This window comes from Condylura cristata, unplaced genomic scaffold (assembly GCF_000260355.1).
Source record: "Condylura cristata isolate star-nosed mole 26May11 unplaced genomic scaffold, ConCri1.0 scaffold00009, whole genome shotgun sequence".
In the NCBI taxonomy this organism is placed as follows: Eukaryota; Metazoa; Chordata; class Mammalia; order Eulipotyphla; family Talpidae; genus Condylura; species Condylura cristata.
This window is the reverse complement of record NW_004567110.1, coordinates 14,638,780-14,658,079: the sequence shown is the minus strand read 5'-3', so window position 1 is coordinate 14,658,079 and position 19,300 is coordinate 14,638,780. Positions and strand designations below refer to the sequence as shown.

The following is a 19,300-nucleotide window of genomic DNA, read 5'->3' as shown; positions in this document are numbered from 1 at the left end:
CCACCAGGGAGGGCCCTCTTTTGGCTTTTTATTTCTGAATCTTCGAGAGTACTTATTCATTCTTCATTCTTCCATTTCATCTATTTTTTTTAAAGATTTATTTGTTCATACAGAACTGGGGTATAAGCCAGAGGTGCAGGGGTGGTGAGAAGATTCACTGGAGACAGAATGGGAAGCAGCACAGGCAGATCGTCAAAGTATACTGGTGAAGGAGCAGCGAGCAGGTCAGGAGAGGTCTGCCATGCCATATGGTCACCTCCGGGGCAGGCAGGGATCGAACTCATGCAGAAGTGGCTTTAGCTTCTTAGTGCTGTGCTTTGACCCACTATGCCACCAGGGAAGGCCCTCATCTATTCTGTTTTCAATGCTTTTCCCAGATTTCTTTAGCTCCTCCATTTATCTTTTAATCTCCTACATTTCTTTCACTTCCCTTTTTTAGGGATTCAATTTCATTCTTCTGTTTGTTGATTATTATTCTCATATCATTCCTGTCCTTTTTGTGATCTTTTGGTTTTTGATCATGGCAATTTGAAATTCTCTATATGACAGACTGAGAAGTTCTTCAAGGTCTTTGCTGTTGGGTTCTGGTTGTTGGTTTTCTTTTTGTGGTGTGTCTTTCCCTTGAGGGCTTGATTGGTTGCATGTATTTCTTCTTTTCCCTTTTGTTTGTTTTCTACTGTGTTCTAAGTACTGTGTGCTGTTGCTTGCTGGCATTCCTTTGGTGTGTTCCTTCTGAGATTTCAGACTCTGATGGCCAGATCTAGTCCAGTTCTGTGACTCAGACCTCCACTGGGGCAGTGGTATTGTGGATATGTTGATGGGTGCTGTCCCTAAAGGAACCCATCATCTGAACTTCTTTGTTCCAGGGGAAGATCTTGAGTCTTGTCCTGCAATTCCCTGTTTTGCACCAATGGTGTCAGAAGTGCAGCTTCAGAACCTGGCCAGAGGCAGGGTCTAGCACAGAATGCTTTTCATTCACCTTCATGGAGAGGCAGTTCACCTTTCTCCACTCCCCAGAGGCTTGCTGAGGTCCCTGAAGGTGGGCCCCTTTTTTGCAGCTGTGGCCTCTCATTTTCACTTTCCCTGCACCCATGTTCCTCCTTGGCAGGAGCAGGTAGATCCCTCTTTGGCTCCCAAATCCTGCTGGGGGATGAGTCTGCTTTTCAGCTCAAGTATGTTGGGATGGGAATAGTTACTCTTTCTCCAGTCCCCAGAGGCTTGCCGGGGTCCCTGAAGGTGGTTCCTTTCTTGCAGCTGGGGTGTGTTGTACACTCTTTCCCAACATCTATGTTCTGCCTCAGGCAGTTGGGGCTGGATTCCCCTCTGGGGTCCCAAACCTGGTCAGGGGCAGGGCCTGACTGAGCCCAATTTCCATCTCATCTCCATGTGTGTATGTGTGTGTATGTGGGAGGGGGGGTGTTATCTTTCTCCATTCCTGGAGCCCCTGGGGCATCTCCTGCACCTTTTTCTGTGTCTGTGTTCTGCCTAGGCAGGGGTATGTGGATTTTCTTCTAATTTTTAGACATGGAGGACTGAGTCAAGATTCTAGTTCTCATAGCTAAGTCAAAAGAGAACTATGTATAGACTTCACAATATGGAATAACAATTATAAACACATCTTAGTTTTCTTTTTATAGGCATTCTACAAGATAGAATTTACCAGACTTCCTGTTTTAGGGCTTAAACTTATAACATTACCACAATCAGTAAGCTTGCATGAAGAGATTACATGGTATCAACTCTAGTATCAATAACACCAAAAATTTTTTCTCAAACACACTAGAGAAAAGAATGAATTATCTTTCTACTTTAGGTATGGACAATATCAAAAAATCAAATATATTAGGGAAGGACAATCAATGAGCATGGAGTCAAATATAGAGGAAAAAATACAGTTAATGACAAACAGCTAGTAACATTTTTTGTGATGTGATTTGCCATTTCTTTCAGGTTTGTAGTTTTTATGATCTCTTATTTTACAATAATACTCTAATTTTTGTACTAGTAGTGAATGCTTCAAGACTAGCTAACTTTCAGACCCCACAACATCTGGATCTACTCTAGGGACAAAACCAAAGACAAACAACTAGAGTAACAGTGAAATTTTAAGAACTCATTTAACAAAATAATGAGTTTGGGGTACCCAATATTAGGAAAATTTAACTTCTGCATAATGCATAGCACATACATCCTTTTATCCACTTGGTAGAATACATTTTTAAGAAATTTTTTGTATTTTAAGTTGTATATGCATTGTTCCTCTGTAGGGTTAATTTAAAATAGGAATTAAAACCATTTATAACTATCACAAACTTTAACTCAGGGGTTATTGTCATTATCTTAAAACTGCCTTAAGAAGCCAAATGTTAAATTGCAACTCTCAGCCTGATGTGAAGTAGAAGAAATTAGTGTATTAAAGTTTATGGTTCATGGGACTATGTGATTAATAAATTCTGTTCAGAAAGCAGTAAGATAGCATGAATAAATCCTACTGGGTACAAATATAGAAACTGTTACCCAGTAATCAAGTATGAAAGAAAATGATTTATAAAAGTAATGTGAATCTAATAATTTAGGTGTGCAGCATTTCTAAAAAGAAATACCTTCCCTGAGAATAACACTGTGGATGAGAAATGGGCTTAACTACCCAATAATATAAATGTTAGACTCCCCCTTGTTTTTTGTGACTGGTTTAAATGTTTTGCTAAAGAAAGGATGCAGCCTTTCCTTTGTTATGTTCCTTTTGATGTTGTCCTTTGGCCTGACTGCAGCAGATTCAAGTGCAGCTGCAAATGAAGGCTGCCCTGAATGAGGATCTGGGGGCCGTGAGCACAGAGCTTGTGAGAAGTAAGTTAAAAAACGAAATAGAAAGATGGTTGTGATTGTCCTAAAGGTGGAGGATACCTACTACATACTTATTCAGTAATGTTTTACTACAAGGGAAATACAAACAGGGATATTATCAGGGACTGCCTCTTCCAGAGAATGCAAGCGAGGATGGCTAAGTGAGCAGATACTCAGAGTTTGGAGGTGGGATCAACAGTGTTAATTTGAGCATTAGTCATATACTTACATGCTACCGTATATGTATCAAGTATCACTTACATTTCTGTAAAAAGAGTAGGGACGTATGGGTAAGTTTGGGAATCACTTTTTTAAAAATGTAATTTATGTATGTATCCATATTTTACACCACTGTTCATTTTGGTGGTGTTTACTTTCTCCTCTCAGGAATATGCCCCAAAGAATTCCCAGCACTAATTCACCTGCACACCATCAGGAATGACTTTTTAAAATTTACATATTTTTATACCATTCTTCAGGTATAGTTCTCTCATCTATAGTCCCCATAAAGTTCTCACCACCAACTTACCTGAGCATCATCACCATAGTCCCTTGTGCTCTTCCCACCCATTTTGATCCTACTCCCTCCTTTTCCCCTACAGAATGTGCCCGGTTTATAGTTGCATGTTGATTTTGATATTTTAATTTAGTATAATTTTTTTAAATCTTGATCCCTTATAGGGTGGCTCTACATTTCTCCTATAAATTTTAATAGCACCTGGAGAAGCCAGTTCTTCCTCACCCATAGCCACCACCATCCAAACCCAGAGCACAAGGCTAAATGCAACCACCTGCCAACCTTTATCCAGGATGGCTCTAAGAACTTCAGGAGGAGGAAGAATCTCTAAATCCTGAAAGTAACCAACTCAAATCACTTGAATTTTCTCATATTTTTCTTCCCTGAATGAAAATAAATCTTAGCAGTGATCTGAGAACAAAGAAAACTCCTTCTCATAACATTTGGGATTAAGTTTAGAATAAAGCTCCCCACAAGAATGACCAAAACAGAGTGTTAAATATACAGAGTGAGACCAGAATATCTAAGCCTTGAGCATCTCTAAGTTTTTCTTGCAGGTTCCTGCAAGTCATTTCACTTCCTTGCATATCAGTTTTCTCACCAGCAAAATGAGAAGTTTATATCAGATGATGCCCAATGTCTGCTCCAGTTGTAATGTCCATTCCTTTCCCCTTATGTTCTCTGTGATTTTTCATCAGGGCATACAGACCTTCTGCTTCCAGATAAATAACTGCAAATCTCAGGCTCCATGGGGGCCACCCTCAGCACCATGGTGGGCCTGGTACAACTGCCTGACTCACAGAAATGCACTAATAAGCACTGCTGTAAATAACTTCCTTGCGCTAAAGCCCAGATGTTGCCGATAAATATCAGCGGAGTAAGCCCAAGAGGGAAAGAGGTCATTCAAGGAGAAGCACTTGTGCTCAGAAAGTCCTTGTGTAAATGGTTAAGAGATGCAGCTCAGATTTGCATTCAGAAGGGAAAAATAGGTCAGCTTTCTCAAAACAAAATAATGGCTTAAACAGATTAACCACCTTCCACCCCTGTTTCCCTCCCACCACCCCACACCAAAACTATTCATCTCTAACTTTTCAGCCTAGCAATTTAGACCAGTTACAAATGCGGCAAGCTTAGTGTTACATGCAACAAGCAAGCACAAGCCACATCAAAGAAAATTACAGCTTCAAAATTAGTTGGAAACAGCAGCTAATCGCTGCCAATTACAGATGAACACAAAATGGGACACCAGGGAGACACACAACCCAGAATGTCCTGACATCAGTAACAACTACAGGGACTCAGGAGAAAAACCTTAAAATCTTCAACCAGCAATTTAATTTTAGTTCACTAGCTCAAAGTAAAAAGAGCACAGAGTCTCCGTCTGTTAAAAAGGAAACTCATGGGCTTCCTTAGTGGCACAGGGGTTAAATCTCAGTACTGTAGCCATCTGCAGCCTCTGTGTGGCTTGAGTTTGACCCCAGCCAGGGAGCTGACCCACACGGCACAGCAGACCTCTCCTGTCTCACCTGCTGCTCCCCTCAGCAGTGTATTTCAGTTTTTCTGCCTGTTCTGCTCCCCACTGTCCCTGATGAATCATCTCAACCATTCTCCCCTATCCCTCGGGCCTTTACTCCAGTTCTTGTATACAAAAATAAATACAGTAATTTTTTCCTTTTAAGAAAAGGAAAATCATGATGAAGATAGGCTTCAGAGGCCGGGTCAGGCACACCTACCTTTGATGTGTGTTGTACTTGGCCTGGGGTGCAGCAAAACCCCTGACTCCCAGCAGTTTAAGTTTTGAGCATACACTGCATTATTTCCAGAAAATCTCCAGTAACTGGTAGCTATGCTTATGCCACAGTAACAAGCATTTCTTTAAACCTTAACAGAACATCAAAATGAAAACAGCTTTGAAAACCTGAGCCCTCCCTGGTGGCACAGTGTGTTAAAGCGCAGCACTGCAGGCTAGCCACAGCTGCTTCAGTGAGAGTTCGGTCCCTGGGCAGGGAGGTGACCCACATGGTGCAGCAGACCTCTCCTGACCTGCTCACTGCTCCCTCAGCAATGTACTTCATCAGTTGGCCTGTTCTGCTCCCTGCTCTGTCCCTGGTGAAGCCTCTCACTGCCCCTGCACCTCCGGCCTGTACCCCAGTTCTGTATGCATCAATAAATAAATCTTAAAAACAAAAAAGAAAGAAAAGAAAACCAGTAAAAATGTGCATCTTGCTTGTAACAAGCCTGAGGTACACCCGCTCCTTAGGCAGCACATGGGGACCTGGTCATCCAAGTTCCTCTCACAGTGGCGTCCACCACAACACAATACTGTCAACCCCTCCTCCCCCACCTCAGATGTAATGAGTTGGACTTTCCTGCCAGGTTTTGCTAATGGGCCTGTGACTAGGGCAGGGCCCTGGCTCTTCCAGAGCCCTGTCTAAAACCACTCATGCTGAGGCTGGGCAGGACAGTGGTTTGGAGCCCAGCAGGAGAAGAGAAGTAGATGGTGGTGAACACAAGTGGCCAGTCCCACGATGGCCCCAGTACATCCTCACAGCCCTATGGGAAATGAATCAGCCCTAAAGCCTAAAAATGACGTGGTCTCTCCACCACCCTCCCCTCTCCCCCTTTTCTGTCTGCCCATGAGATGTGTTGGCCTCTTCACTGTGTGTCCAACAGTTAACAGAGGGCTCACATGTGCTCACATGGTGGGGGAGGGCTATGGGGAAAAGTAGGCTAAAGATAAAAAGGTTAGTGTATGTGGGCCACCCACGTGCCATTGCCCTCCAAACCAAACACTCTGAAGCTCATCAAAGTTCAATGAGGATAGGGCAAGGATAACAAGTTCCAAGGATCAGAAACTGCAGAGACAGAAATCTCAGGGAGATCTAGAGCTGAGGACCAAAGCAAAAACCCCTTGTTTTCTCTCCCTCCTGGCCCCCTGACCCTCCCCTGGGTGACACATGTGACCTTGAACCTGCATCTGTAGCTGAGACCTCCCTGGAAACTTGGATTCACAAGTTGAATGCCCTACTTGACATCTTCTCTCAGATCAAACATCATAACATTAACATGGCCAAAATCAATCTTTGATTCTCCCCCAAAGCTTCCCCTATAGCAGCCTCTGCAGTCTATCCTATCTCACTAAGTAACACCCATTGTCCAGCAAGCTGCTCAAACCAGAAACACAGGGTTCAGCCTTGGCGTGTGAGCTGTACCTAGTCGTGTCTTACCAATTCTATCTGTAAAATAACTTTCAATAACTTCTCTCCATTTCTATGACACCACTTTAGCTCAGCACACCAGCACACCAGCACTTCTTAACTCTACAAACTGTAACATTCACTTCTGAGTGTCCCTGTCTCTACTTTTGCTAATTTCTAATTAGCAAACTGAGGTGCAGCATGTAGTCTTCTCTTTAAAAATCTCTCCCGCTAAGACCATTCCTTAGCAGCTCTATTGCATTATGTGTCAACTTCAGCCAAACCACGTGACCTCCCTGGTATCTGGAATGACTTCAACTGCCCCTTTGCTCACTGTTTCTAAACAAGGTCTATTCTCCCCTACTTCAGGGCCCCGGAACAAGCATTCTTCTGGCCCACCTTTTGGCAGGGCAGCATTTTTTAGCATTTAGACTTCAATTCAGAAAATACTTTTCCTTCCCTCCCCTATCATCTACTCCATTTTTATTTTGTATCTTATTTTCTCAGGCCTCAGTTGATTTCCTTCCAAATATACATTAGAATTTTAATCACAGTATGTTTGAGATCCAGTTACCAATTCTGTCTTGCTCAATTTAGTATCACAAGAGGTCTAAAACATATGCCTAGAATGCAGAATGTTCTGCACAGTTTTAAGGAGATAAGATCCATTCTCACTAAATGAAAGGTTAACTATAGCTTTTATGCTGTCTGTGTCTACACAGGGGTCACAACTAGACAGCCCAGTGGGAGAGGGAGGGAGGGAGCGAAAAGGGTTGGGACTGGCAGAACCAAACTAGAAAACCGTGCATTGTTAAAGGGTTGATGCTGGCAACTCCAGCTGGTAGAAATTCAGGCTTCTTATTTCCAGATTTTTTTTTCCCTTGGGAATTTGGAAATCTAAACTTTTTAGATGAAGAAGTTGAGATTTTTTTCAATGAATGAAAATTAAACTTTTAAATTTATGGGGACAAACAAAAATGTTAATGGGCTCAAAAGGACTACCTCTGCTAAAAATGAATGCTCTCTAATTCTTGTCAAAACCTTCTGGGAGGATAATGATATAAAAAACAATAGTAGCAATCTTACATGATACTTTGGATATGCCAGACTTGAAGCACTATCTATAAATCTCCATGATCTGAAAAGCCACCCAATGAAGTAGATACATTAAGTCCTTGAATAAAGTCATTTCAATACAACACTGATAAGGAAAACAATCCCAGCTAAGGCACAGAATGACTTCATTCTAGGACCTGCTTTCATTATGTTTCACTTAAAGTTGCAGTCCCTAGAAACCTACTGATTATGTTACATGAGGGCTTACTGTGCTGCAGTTTTCCTACTGGACAGATGAAGACATGGATGCAGAGGTCAAGAAACTGGCCCCAAGTGATACAACCAGTAAGTGGCAGGACAGAGCAGGGATCAGACCCCAGCCTTGTGCTTTTTACTATGATATTTGAAGATAAGTCAAAACAGGAAATCACATCTCCTCTGTAAACATTCTGCCTGACAGCCAATTTCTGCTGCCTTTCTCTCTTCTGTTGTAGTTACAGTCTGTTATTAGATACCTCTCTAAGACTGTTGTAGGGTTAAGCTTTATTTAGTAAAATATCAGAAACAGCCTATTCAGATTCAGGTTTGATATAAAAATACCATATCACCCAATGTATACATTAGACATGTGAGCTCTTCCACATGAAATGGCTTGATTATATGAGAATAAGGAGGTACTTAAGTTCAGCTTTGATGGTGGCATATGGCCAAAAATCTACTGGTAGGATTTGTATTCATCTTTGCTTTATGGCTGACCAAGTAGTCATACCATTTCAGCTTGAGCTATGTATTTTTTGGCAACCTTGATCTTGTGCCCAAATAGTGATTATGTGACCAAATAAGTTAATTTCAGATGCGATCATCAAAGAACTGTTAGCTACACAAATTATGGGTGTTCTTTGGGCTTACTGTGCTAAGTGCAAATTCTCTTTCCAAGAAAAGTAGGCATTTCAGATAAAACTTAGATAGTAGATTTCTTCATTAAAAATCTATCATTCTGATGAAGATAAATGTATAGTAATCATTAGGAAAATTAATTTAAATAAGTAGTAGTACCCATGAGGCATCCAGGCATGGTTCAGAACCTCAGGGGTTTACCGCTGCACACGCCAGGTCCCTGCCACGACAAAGTTTACCCTGCAGAGGATGATGTAAAATAATGTACAAAACAAGAACATGGTACCCAATAGAAAATGATGTGCATGTTGGGGTGGTGTCGATAACAGAAGTAAGTCAGGGGATCAGGGCACGGGGAAGAAAGTTGTTATATAAATAGAATGGCTCATGGAAACCTCAGTGAGATGATGCTAGAGTAAAGATCTGAAGGTGATGGAGTACACCCTGAGAAAGGGGGACGGCAGTAGAGGAAACAGCCAGTGCAAGACTCTGAGGTGGAAAGATACCTGGCTTCTCTCAGGAGCAGCCTCAGTATGAAAAAGCACAGTAGCTGAGGACACATGACTGGCAACATCTGTTGGCAAGGAATAGAACATGCAAGTTGTGGCAGGGCACTGGAAGGACTTGACTTTGAGGCAAACGGGGAGTGATTGGAGGAGCCTGGAAGAAGAACAACTCAATTGGACGCATATTAACACAATCATTGAGAATCATGTTTTTCAATGAAAACTGCAGAAACACTGCTTAAAAAGAAACCACAGGAATAACAAAATGAAAGTTAATTCTGAGGGAAAAAATCTTATAATTCAGCTCAAAGCTTTGCTAGTTGTTGGGACTGTTTCAATGAAATTGCTTTGTGACTTTTAGCAAAGATGGAAAGCCCAAGACTTTAAGTCTTTATTTTTGTCAGTTATGATGAGAGGAAGAACACTTACTGATTCGGGGAGATGGCATGATGCTGTAGAAGCAGAGTTTGGTGACTACCTACGTTACTCTGATAAAGGCATATTTTCAGTATCACAAGTGAGTAATATGAAAACCACAGGAGCTGACAACTCTGAGAAATTCCCACCTTGGCTGTATACTGTGAATTCTGTAACATGCAGGCATTCTTCTGTCAGGTTTATGCTCATGTACCAAGTACCACTCCATAATGGTGATACTCAAATTTCACCCACAGAATGATTTAATATGCAGCCATTTGACATTGGTTAAGACATTTGTTTGATATACATCCTGCCCTGAGTGGATTACATCCAAATAAATATGTTGAAGTTCTAACCCCCAATTTGATGATATTTGCAAGTGGGGCCTTTGGGAGATGATTAGATTTAGATGCTATCATGAGGACAGAGCCCACAATGGGATTAGTGTCCTTTTCAGAAGAGGAAGAGAGACCAGAGCTGAATCCCTCTCCTCTACATGAGGACATGAACAGAAGGTGTCCACTTGGAAGCCAGAAGAGGGCTCTTGCCAGAAACAAACGTGGCTGGCATCTTGACTCCCCAGCCTTCAGACCCCACAGCAATACACACCAACTGTTTTAGCCACCCCAGTCTTCAGCATTTTGGTACAATAGCCCAAATTGACTATGACAGTATCTATTAAATGTATGTCTGAAAGTAAAATTTAAAAACCATTCCTTACTGATCCAGTTACAGAAATAATGTTAGTGTTGTTTGGTACAAGTCAGAAATTTTAATCCTTTAGGAAAAAAACAGGTGCTTTCCATTTCCTCCATGTTTTTGACATCAGGGAGATGGGGTAGAAATCCCAGGTGATACTTACTCTGGGGAGCCAGAGAGAGTAGAGAGGGAATGTGAGGAGCCTTGCCATCTGAAATCTTAGTCAACCCTGGAGGTAGGAGAGAAATGGTTTTGGGATCTGGAAGTTAGAGGCCATTTTTAAGGTTGGAACACCTGCCAGAGACTACACAAAGATATCTGCCTTTTCATAGGGATCACCTAGCTTTTGAGGGTGAAGGGTAACGCAAGGGTATGGAAACATCCTGTCTGGTCCATAGGACAACGTTCACACTTGCTTCTACCAGTCCAGAAAAGCATACCTCCTGCCCTGATTAGGAGACCATAATAGGACCCAGCAATCTTTCTCTCTGCTCACTGAAAACTAAAGATAATGAAAAAACTCCAAGGAAAAAGAAAGACCCGGGTAAGGAACTTCGGTGGAAGATGAACTGCTTCATCACTCATCACAGATGCTATGTGCCGCACATGCAGCAGGCTCTGCACAGGACACGGGTCACTACCCTTAGGTTCTTGTGACAGATGAAAAATAAACAGGAGGTCGGGCCAGGAGAAGTGCTACGAAGGACAACAACAGACGATGTCAGAGAAAGTACCTGTGGGACTAATTACATTAGGTGGTCAGATCTCTCTGGAGAGGCTTATTTGAGCCAGGACACATGACAAAGAACCAGAAATACCATTATCAAGGGGAAAAAACAGTGCAGGCAGAAGGAATGCAAGTACACAGTAATTTGCCTGGTAGATTCAAGAAACAGAAAGGCGAGTAAGTCAGCCAGAGGAGAGCTGGGCCTAAGGCACTGTTGGGAAGGCAAGCAGATTCCAAGGTCTTGGCTTCTCATCCTCATTAGCAAGTCTGGATTTCCACTGTACGTGCCTTGACAGAGGCAGCAGGATACCAAGCAGGTGAGAGGCATCCTCCAACTCAAGCCTGCCATGTGGAGAAGGGTACACAAGGGCACACCAGAGTGAAGTGGAGGCCAGTAAAATGTTACTGACATGACCCATGACAAAAGAAATATTGAGGCAGACCCACACGATAGCGGTGGAGGTGGGACATGCCTGGGTCTCAGAGCGTGTCGAGAGGAGAGGTGAAGGGCATGAGCAGCTGCGAGGAACTGCCTCTGCAGAGGACTCACGCGGATTTCCAACCTAATGGAATAGGCCAACATTTCCAACTCAATCATTATTACAAACTCTCTATGCATTACTGATACCAGGGCAGCTGTAAATGATTTGTTACAGGCATTTTTTTCCTTTACGACTATAAAATTTTGGCAGCTTACATCCAAATAGAACGTAAGCTATGTCCATTTGTCTACATACAAAGAAAAGGACAGAATAAGGTGTCTACTTACCATGATTTGATGTACTTTCTCCCTTCTACCTGTCACCCCACAGTTCCCATAACACTGGAGGTGCAGCCCCCTGAACTGAACAATTAGTCAACAGTGCCCACAGCATGCTGGGCATAGCCAGGTGATAAGGGGCAGCACAGAAGTGTCTAAACCATAGACACTTCATAGACACTAAACCACCACTTCATTAGCCTGATGAAATGAACCCTCTTCCTCAAAGTCCCGGGGGGATAGTCAATGACAGTCAAAGGCTGTTTATAGGATCAATGGCGTCCAAGTGCGTATGCTTCAAAAACCTTGAAATTGTTTCCAAACACATGCCCTTCATGGAGACGTTCCGCACACATGCATGTGGAGCTGAGCGGTACATGCTTTGAGTGGCTGTTGAGCGTCAACACACTACTAAGAAGGCCATTGGCCTCCGGCTCCAGGGTTGGGCAGATCTGACCCTGCTTCCTTCCTGCGGCCTCTGGTGTCGGTTATCCTCTGCCTTGCGCTTCTCTGTGGTTGTGCTTCATGTGCTTCTTGAGTTCTTTTCTTGGCTGGCTGGACCAGAGCCTTAGATACTTATCAGGGCTTTCCAGCATCACTTCCCACAGCCGGAGTCATCACGGGAAATGCAGAAAAGTTCCCTGCTGTCACATGTGCTGTCTCAGGTACAAGTTGTATGTGTGCTTTTTTTTAGAAATGGCTGCAAGTGTGAGATATCTTGATCAATTCTAGTATAACTGACTATTGCAGTGAGTAGTAAGGAAACTTAAAGACTGATTCTCAGAGTCTCAGTCTAGAAAAGATAAAGCATGTGAGCAGAGTGCTACCAGACAAGCCATCCCCGCATTCAAGTACCCCCTCTTCCAGAAGCCTGTTTAGCCCCATTAAAATGGTCAATGAAGCAAATGTGACTTCCTGATCCACCCTCTGTCAGGGGCGCTGTCTTGCCTCAATGTCACCTTCCACCTTGCATACTCCAAAGACACACACTGAAGTCTCAGTAACCAGCCCAGTAACGCCAAGTGGCTCTGAGGGTTATTCATACAGATTGCCATCATGTCAGAGAGGATGCACAGGCCTGGGGTAGAATATCTTAGGTAAACTGGACCATGTGAGATTTAAGATCTCAGGGAAGCTAGGGAAGCTCACTTTCATGTTGAAATAAACATGTGCTCAGTGATGCTCTGAGGTACTGCCTTTCAGAAAAGGTGCTGGGAAAACTATAGACCCAATTTCTTAAGCCCACCCGACAATGCGCTTAGCTCTAACACCAAAAACCATAGCACGAACCAAATACTCTGAGACTCCAGTTCAGGGATGTCTTTGGAGACACAAATATATGTTCTATTGTCATACTTTTTAAAGCTCAACACTTTACTAGTAAAAGCTTACCTTTTCAAATACGGGTTCACTGTAGGTTTGTTTTTTTTTTTTTTTTGGTTTTTTTTTTTTTTTTTTTTTTTTTTTTTTTTTTGAGATCTTTCTAAGTACCTGATGTAATAAGCACTTGGACTGAGGCTCAGATAGCATGAAGTCATTCGAGTTTGTCTCTTGTGTTCTGACCCTTCTGACAATTCTTAACTAAATAGGTGCATATTATGCTTCCCATGCATTATGTCCTTTCATACCGCTGGTGACATTATAGTGGATTGGCAGCTTCTTTTGGAAACGCTCTTGCTCTTTGAGCCAAGCAGTACAGATAGCCAAGAATTAGATCATTCAATCCCCAGATTGCCACAGACCTTCTCGGAGTTAGCTGAACAATGTAATTTGATCAAGGTGAAGTACAATCCACCCTCCATCTTTTAACCCAACTAAAATTTCTTTCTGCTTTTTGTTTTAATACCAGATTAATGATTTCAGCTCACTGTTGCAAATGTCCATCAGATACCCTACAGTCAACTTTCATTCATCTGCCTGTGGTTTATCCAAAGCACCAGAATTTCTCCTTGTCTTAACTCCAGCATGCACCAAGTGGCAGTCCCGCTCCTTTAATTCCATGCCAAAGAAATACAAACTAAATCTAATATTAGCCTAATGAGAAAAGGCTAGCTGCTGCCAAAGATTCACATAATGCACCCCCAAGCCAAATGCAGGCAATTATTCACTGTTTTAGATGCTGGCATTGATCTCCCTTACATAATTCAGCAATCAAGATTTGCTGTGCTTCTCTCTGAGGAATAAATACATGCAGCATTTGAACCTCTTCTTTTGCCCAGCTGGCCAAACTCTCAGTATAACAGATTATATTTTCTTTTCAAATAAATAAACCATTTGTACATCGAATGTTAAGGGAATTAAAAACCCTGGATTTGGAGCCATTCGATTTCAATTTGCATTCTGTCTTCCTCTGGTTGTTAGCCATAAGCTAAGTTTTGGCAAGTCATGTCAATTCTTTGTTTTCTCAACTGCAAAATGGAGAGACAAATCGTACATGTAAAAGACATGGAACAGTCACATCTATACCAGGGACATTCAAGAAGCCACCAAGAAACTTGACCCTCTACAGGCAAATTAGTATGATGAGCAAGGAAAGACAAGGACCTGAGAAGACCCTATTTTGCAAAGGATCAAAACCAGGGAGGAGGAAGGCACCCTGTGGTAGCTAGAGAATCTGGTGTAGATATGGGGGTTCTGTGCTTTTCAGGGTAGTGTTTTGGCCCCTTGTGCAGAATTCCAATGTGGGGAAGAGCCCAGACACGGAATGCCAGTTGGCTGATCTTGCTCCATAGCCAGAGTTGCCATGGAAACACAAATTCCAAACGTCAGAACACTTATAGCTATCACAGACTCTTATTTCAACAGTTTTCTTGTAACCAAAGCATATACACTCCTAACGCCCACCGAAGGACAAGGGTCAAAGAGAATGTTGACACAATTCCAATTTTCACCTTATTCCTGTACCTAGAAAAATTCATCGGATCAGAGCACTCTCATCCAACAGGACTTCTGGTGATGTTCCAGGTCTGTGAGATCTGAAATAGCAGCCCCTAGACACGTGTGTTGATGGAGGGTGTCAACTTGAAATTTGGTTGATATGACCAAAGAAATGACTTTTCATTTTAGTCTGTTTGAATACATTTGCATAGACACACATGGTTAGGGGCTGTGATATTGGACAGCACATATAGAAAATAAATCCTCACTGCAACATTTCTTTTTTATACAATATAGGTTGGCCCCAACCTATCACTCCAACCTAAGTTTCCACCACAGAAGCCCTGACTCTCCAGGAGCATGCCTGAGCACCTGCTGCCAACCCTGGACTCAAGGTGTCAGCCCTCATCACTAAGGAGCTGGCTCCTTTCATTCTGACTGCTCTGTGTATGCTTACCTTACTTGACAACACAGGTCAAGTTCTGCCTCTGCTGGAACACTCACTCTGGCAGCCCCAGCCCTACTACTTTGAGAGGAATGGGTCAATTGGCAAGGTCTGGGCCTGTCTGGAAAAGACATCAATATCTCACAGAGCTGTTTATCTTGGAAAATTCCATGCAGATTTATACCTGGTGTATAGGAGCTGAGAATTTCCCCACTTGAGCCAACATAACTAAGAAGGTAAGAAAAAAGAAAAAAAAAAAAACAGGTAAGAAACAGGCTGTGTGCTCTATGTCAAGGAGACTCGTCCCTCAAGGAGAATCTATGGCAGTTCTGCATGCTGCTGTGTGGGTAAGGAGGCAAAACTCCTGGGTACCAACATAAATTTGGGCCTCACAGTGAAATGAAAACGCTGGTCCTGCCCGCTTATCTTCACAGGTGGGTACAAGGCACCAACACTATTGTCTTGAACTCACAACTGCAGCTGTGGTGCTGCCTGTGTGCACTCTCTGGATTCCTAAATGTTCAAGGGCACTTAGGATACTGGTAAACAGTAACACTGGTAAATATATTTTTATATATACATATGTATACGTTTTACCTCAGTCTTCCTTTTTGTTATGTGTGCTTTCTCCTCTCAGGGGTAGCCCCACCACCAATTCACCTGTGCGATGTAACCACAGCCACCTGTGCTCTTCCCTCCCCCCTGTTTGATCCTTCTCCCTCCCCATCCCCTGCAGTGTCTCTAATATATATAGTTGCCTGCTAATTTTGTTTTTTCATTAATTTATATATTTTTTCCTGATTCCTTATTTGGTTCCCCTACATTCCTCCTATACATGAAACCATCTAATATTTTTCTTTTTCTTTCTAGATTATATAAAATATCTTTTGAGGCCCATATTCCAATTGGGTCCTTTAATTTTCTTTTTGACTAGATTAAATGCTGTCCAATTGCAAGGTTTAAAAGTAAGCCTTGGACTATAAGAACCAGCGCAATTCATGGTATAGACAACCTCCTTCTGGAATTAGGGTTCTAGTCTTTTGAGGAATTAAGGGCAAGGATTCCAAGAACCACATCCAAAGAGACAAAAAAGGATGGCTTTTTCCAGAATGGAAATATGTAGCAATCTACAGGATACGTACAGATAGAGACAGGGAAAGGTTGAGGCATTAAAGAATAAAAGCAATATAAGATCCCTACAAATTTCAGGATTAAGATGGTACATTAAGCTTGTGCTATAATCCACCCCAGACTCTAGAAATACAATTATAAAATGTAAACTTTAAAACATTTTCAAATATATTTAAATACAGCTAGAAGGAAGAACATCTCTCGTGGTGTCAGTAAATCACCACAGAGAAGAGGCACAAGGCTCGCCATGCCTTTGGAGATGTGAGCAGGTGAGCAGGTGACAGGCCAAGGCACTGGTCTCAAAGTCCCACGTGGCCAGACACAGAGGGACAGAGCTCACAGGCAAGAGTGACCAGGTTTCTTGTGGGAGGCCTTCAAACAGGCCCTCACATATGGGGAGCTTGATTTGTGTAATCAGTCAGTAGCAAAGAGACTGTCAGATTGAGGCATAATCCAACACCTGGTGAGAGCTGTTAGAAGCCAAAAAGTCCAGGAAGAGAGACAAACACAAAAACACCTCTTAAATGGGCCTTGGGTTGGAGAGGCCATATTAAGTACAAAGTCCCCAAGTTCACTTGCTCCCTTGGCAAATATCATTTAGCAGCAACACTTTGAAGTCTTGGAAAGGAGGAAATACAGCAACCTAGAAGGCAGGATACCAGCTCCAAAGAAGAAATCACTACTGAACTACTGAAGATAATAGGGCAATCCAGAAGCATTTTAAAATAAACAGATGGTGAAAGATTTCTCCATAATCTCAACTCTAGATATAAACTACTGCTCAAATTATGGAGTAAAATCTTCTAAATTCCCTGATCATACAAAGGAATGTGTTATAAACACTGTACAGTAACCTGCCATTCCTCTCTCCCCCATACTTTAAATGATCACACTCATTATCCCACATAGAGAGTACTAGTACAGAATGAACTTCTGGGTCTTCCAAAAATTCCTAAGCCTGATGTGATGGTATTTGGAGGCAGAGTCTTTGGGACGAAGGGAACCCTTCTGAACAGGAATATAACCACAATCTCATGTGTCCTTTCCTGCCAGTAAGGACACAGCCTTCTATGAGTCAGGAAAAAAAAAAAATCCCTCAGCAGACAACGAATCTCATGACATCTTGATCTTGGACTTCCCAACCCCAGATTTATGAGGAAAAAAAGTTTCTGTTGTTCATTAAGTCACCTAGGTCTATGGTATTTTGTTATAGCAGCCTGAACAGACCAGGAAATGCACCAGTCTCTCTTCCTCTATAAAGGAAGATTCTGTTTAATTACATGCCATCACAGCTCTTTAGCCAGTGTCCTATGAATGGACAGATTTAGGCTGCTTCTAATGTTTTAACATCACAGAGTGACAGTGATCATTTTCCAACACCCAACATTTCACATCTGGAGATGATTTCCTTAGGACAAGATTCCAAGATTCCAGGGGAAATTTTTGATAACTATCAGACTGGCCTCCAGAAAAGCTGTACTAATTTACATTACTGAACAACTTTAAATACATGCATTTCTAGCCAAAGAATTTTTTTTTTAAGGTAAGTTTAAAGTAGGTCAGGTTACTAGGGATTCAATTACACAAGAAAACAAGTGACTCACTACTCCAATGACCCTGTAAATACAATAAAGAGAACATTATTTAAATGTGTTTTCATGTGTTCAAAACAGGTTCACACTGTGTGTGGCACAGAAAGCCCAGGGAAGGTCTGCAGTGGGCTCACAGTGGTCCTTCCTTCAATTCTGTGCTTCCAGTGCCCACAGTTAAGTCCTTCATGAAAACATGAATTAACCTAAATTTCACAAAAGTTTCTAGTCCTAAATACATATCAATGTGAAATCATGAAGAATTACCTTGCAAAATATTTGTTTGGGAATTTCACTACAGATAACCCGAAGAAACTCAGGGAATCTGGCTTCCAATATGTGGCCTAGTCTGGAGGAAAAGTCCATTCTAGGTCAGTGCATCCCCAGAGCAGTATATTGTCAGAATGTGTGAAGTGCTTCTGTGGTTTCCACATGAAAAACCAAGATTTACTAAATAACCTATGGTCCAGCTAGCAATCAAATGATATCAGCTTTGAATCAATATTGTAATTATCAGTCTGTTTCACAAATAAGAGATCATCTAGAATGCTTAAGTCAAGTTGAATTATGATCAGGCAAATATCTATAATTTTAGGTTTCTGTTTCTCATTTTATTTTTTAAGTTTTCTTTAGAAAAGACATTACACAAACTATCTTCTGAGGGAAAGAAGACCATTAAGACATTAGTTTGTTGTTCAAGATGTTGAGTAGCAGCACAGATTGAGGGGGCTAGATGTGATAGGATGCTTATTTTCAACTCTGCTCCCCAACCATAAACTTAAGTGATCATCCAGCTTTTCTGTGGTGCCATTCCTGACCTAAAGTGCCTAGTGCAAATTGCCTATTATAGCTTCCTTGGTAATCATTTCCACTTATACAAACACTGTCAGTTTTTAACACACTGTCAGTTTTTAATTAACTACATTAAAAAAGAGACATGACACATGGTAATTATTCAAAATGTTATATGATAGAAAAAATTGTTTTGGAAGGCTTTTTTTTTAGTGAAGAGAGGTGATTATTGTATGACAGCAAAGTGACCTCTCTACTTAAGTTTTCTCTAGTATGACTGCAACATTTGCTTTCTGAGGCCTGCATATATTCATTTTCATTCTACAAACATTTGAAAGAAAATTCCATTGCAGGGAATGCACTTGGGGGAAACCAAATGCCAAATGAAGACCAGTTCTCTCAATTTCCAAAGACCAAGCTAATATGAACATCTTCAAAGCTCTTCCTCCAACATAAACATCTTCATTGATTTCAGACAAAACCCCAGCGTGCCAGTTCCATTGTGGAAAGCCTTTAAAGCAGGTTGTCCTCATTAAAGAATCATTTGCCCTGAATCTCTAAGTTTACCCATGTGTTTTGTGTCTACATCTGCCCTAAAGAGTAAAAAGAATGAGGTTTTCTATGGAAAAAAAAATCAATTATATCTTTCTTCAATTAGGGTCCTATTTGCCAGTCTACACTACATAATTGTTAAGTGGATCATGAATAGCCATTCAGTACAGCAATAGTCCTTGAACCAGCACCTGGATGGATGTATACATTTAACAAAGTCTGTTATTGTTAACAGGCTTTGTCAGCAAAAGATCCACAGCATCGGATCTTTTATGAAATACTTTGACATCC

At 41.7% G+C, this 19,300-nt stretch overlaps 1 protein-coding gene across 3 annotated transcripts in view; it reads right to left on the bottom strand.

Annotated features, from left to right (window-relative positions):
* The window catches only part of SAMD12 (sterile alpha motif domain containing 12), a 366,923-nt gene that overhangs the window by 314,519 nt on the left and 33,104 nt on the right, over window positions 1-19,300 (bottom strand). The window lies entirely within an intron of this gene.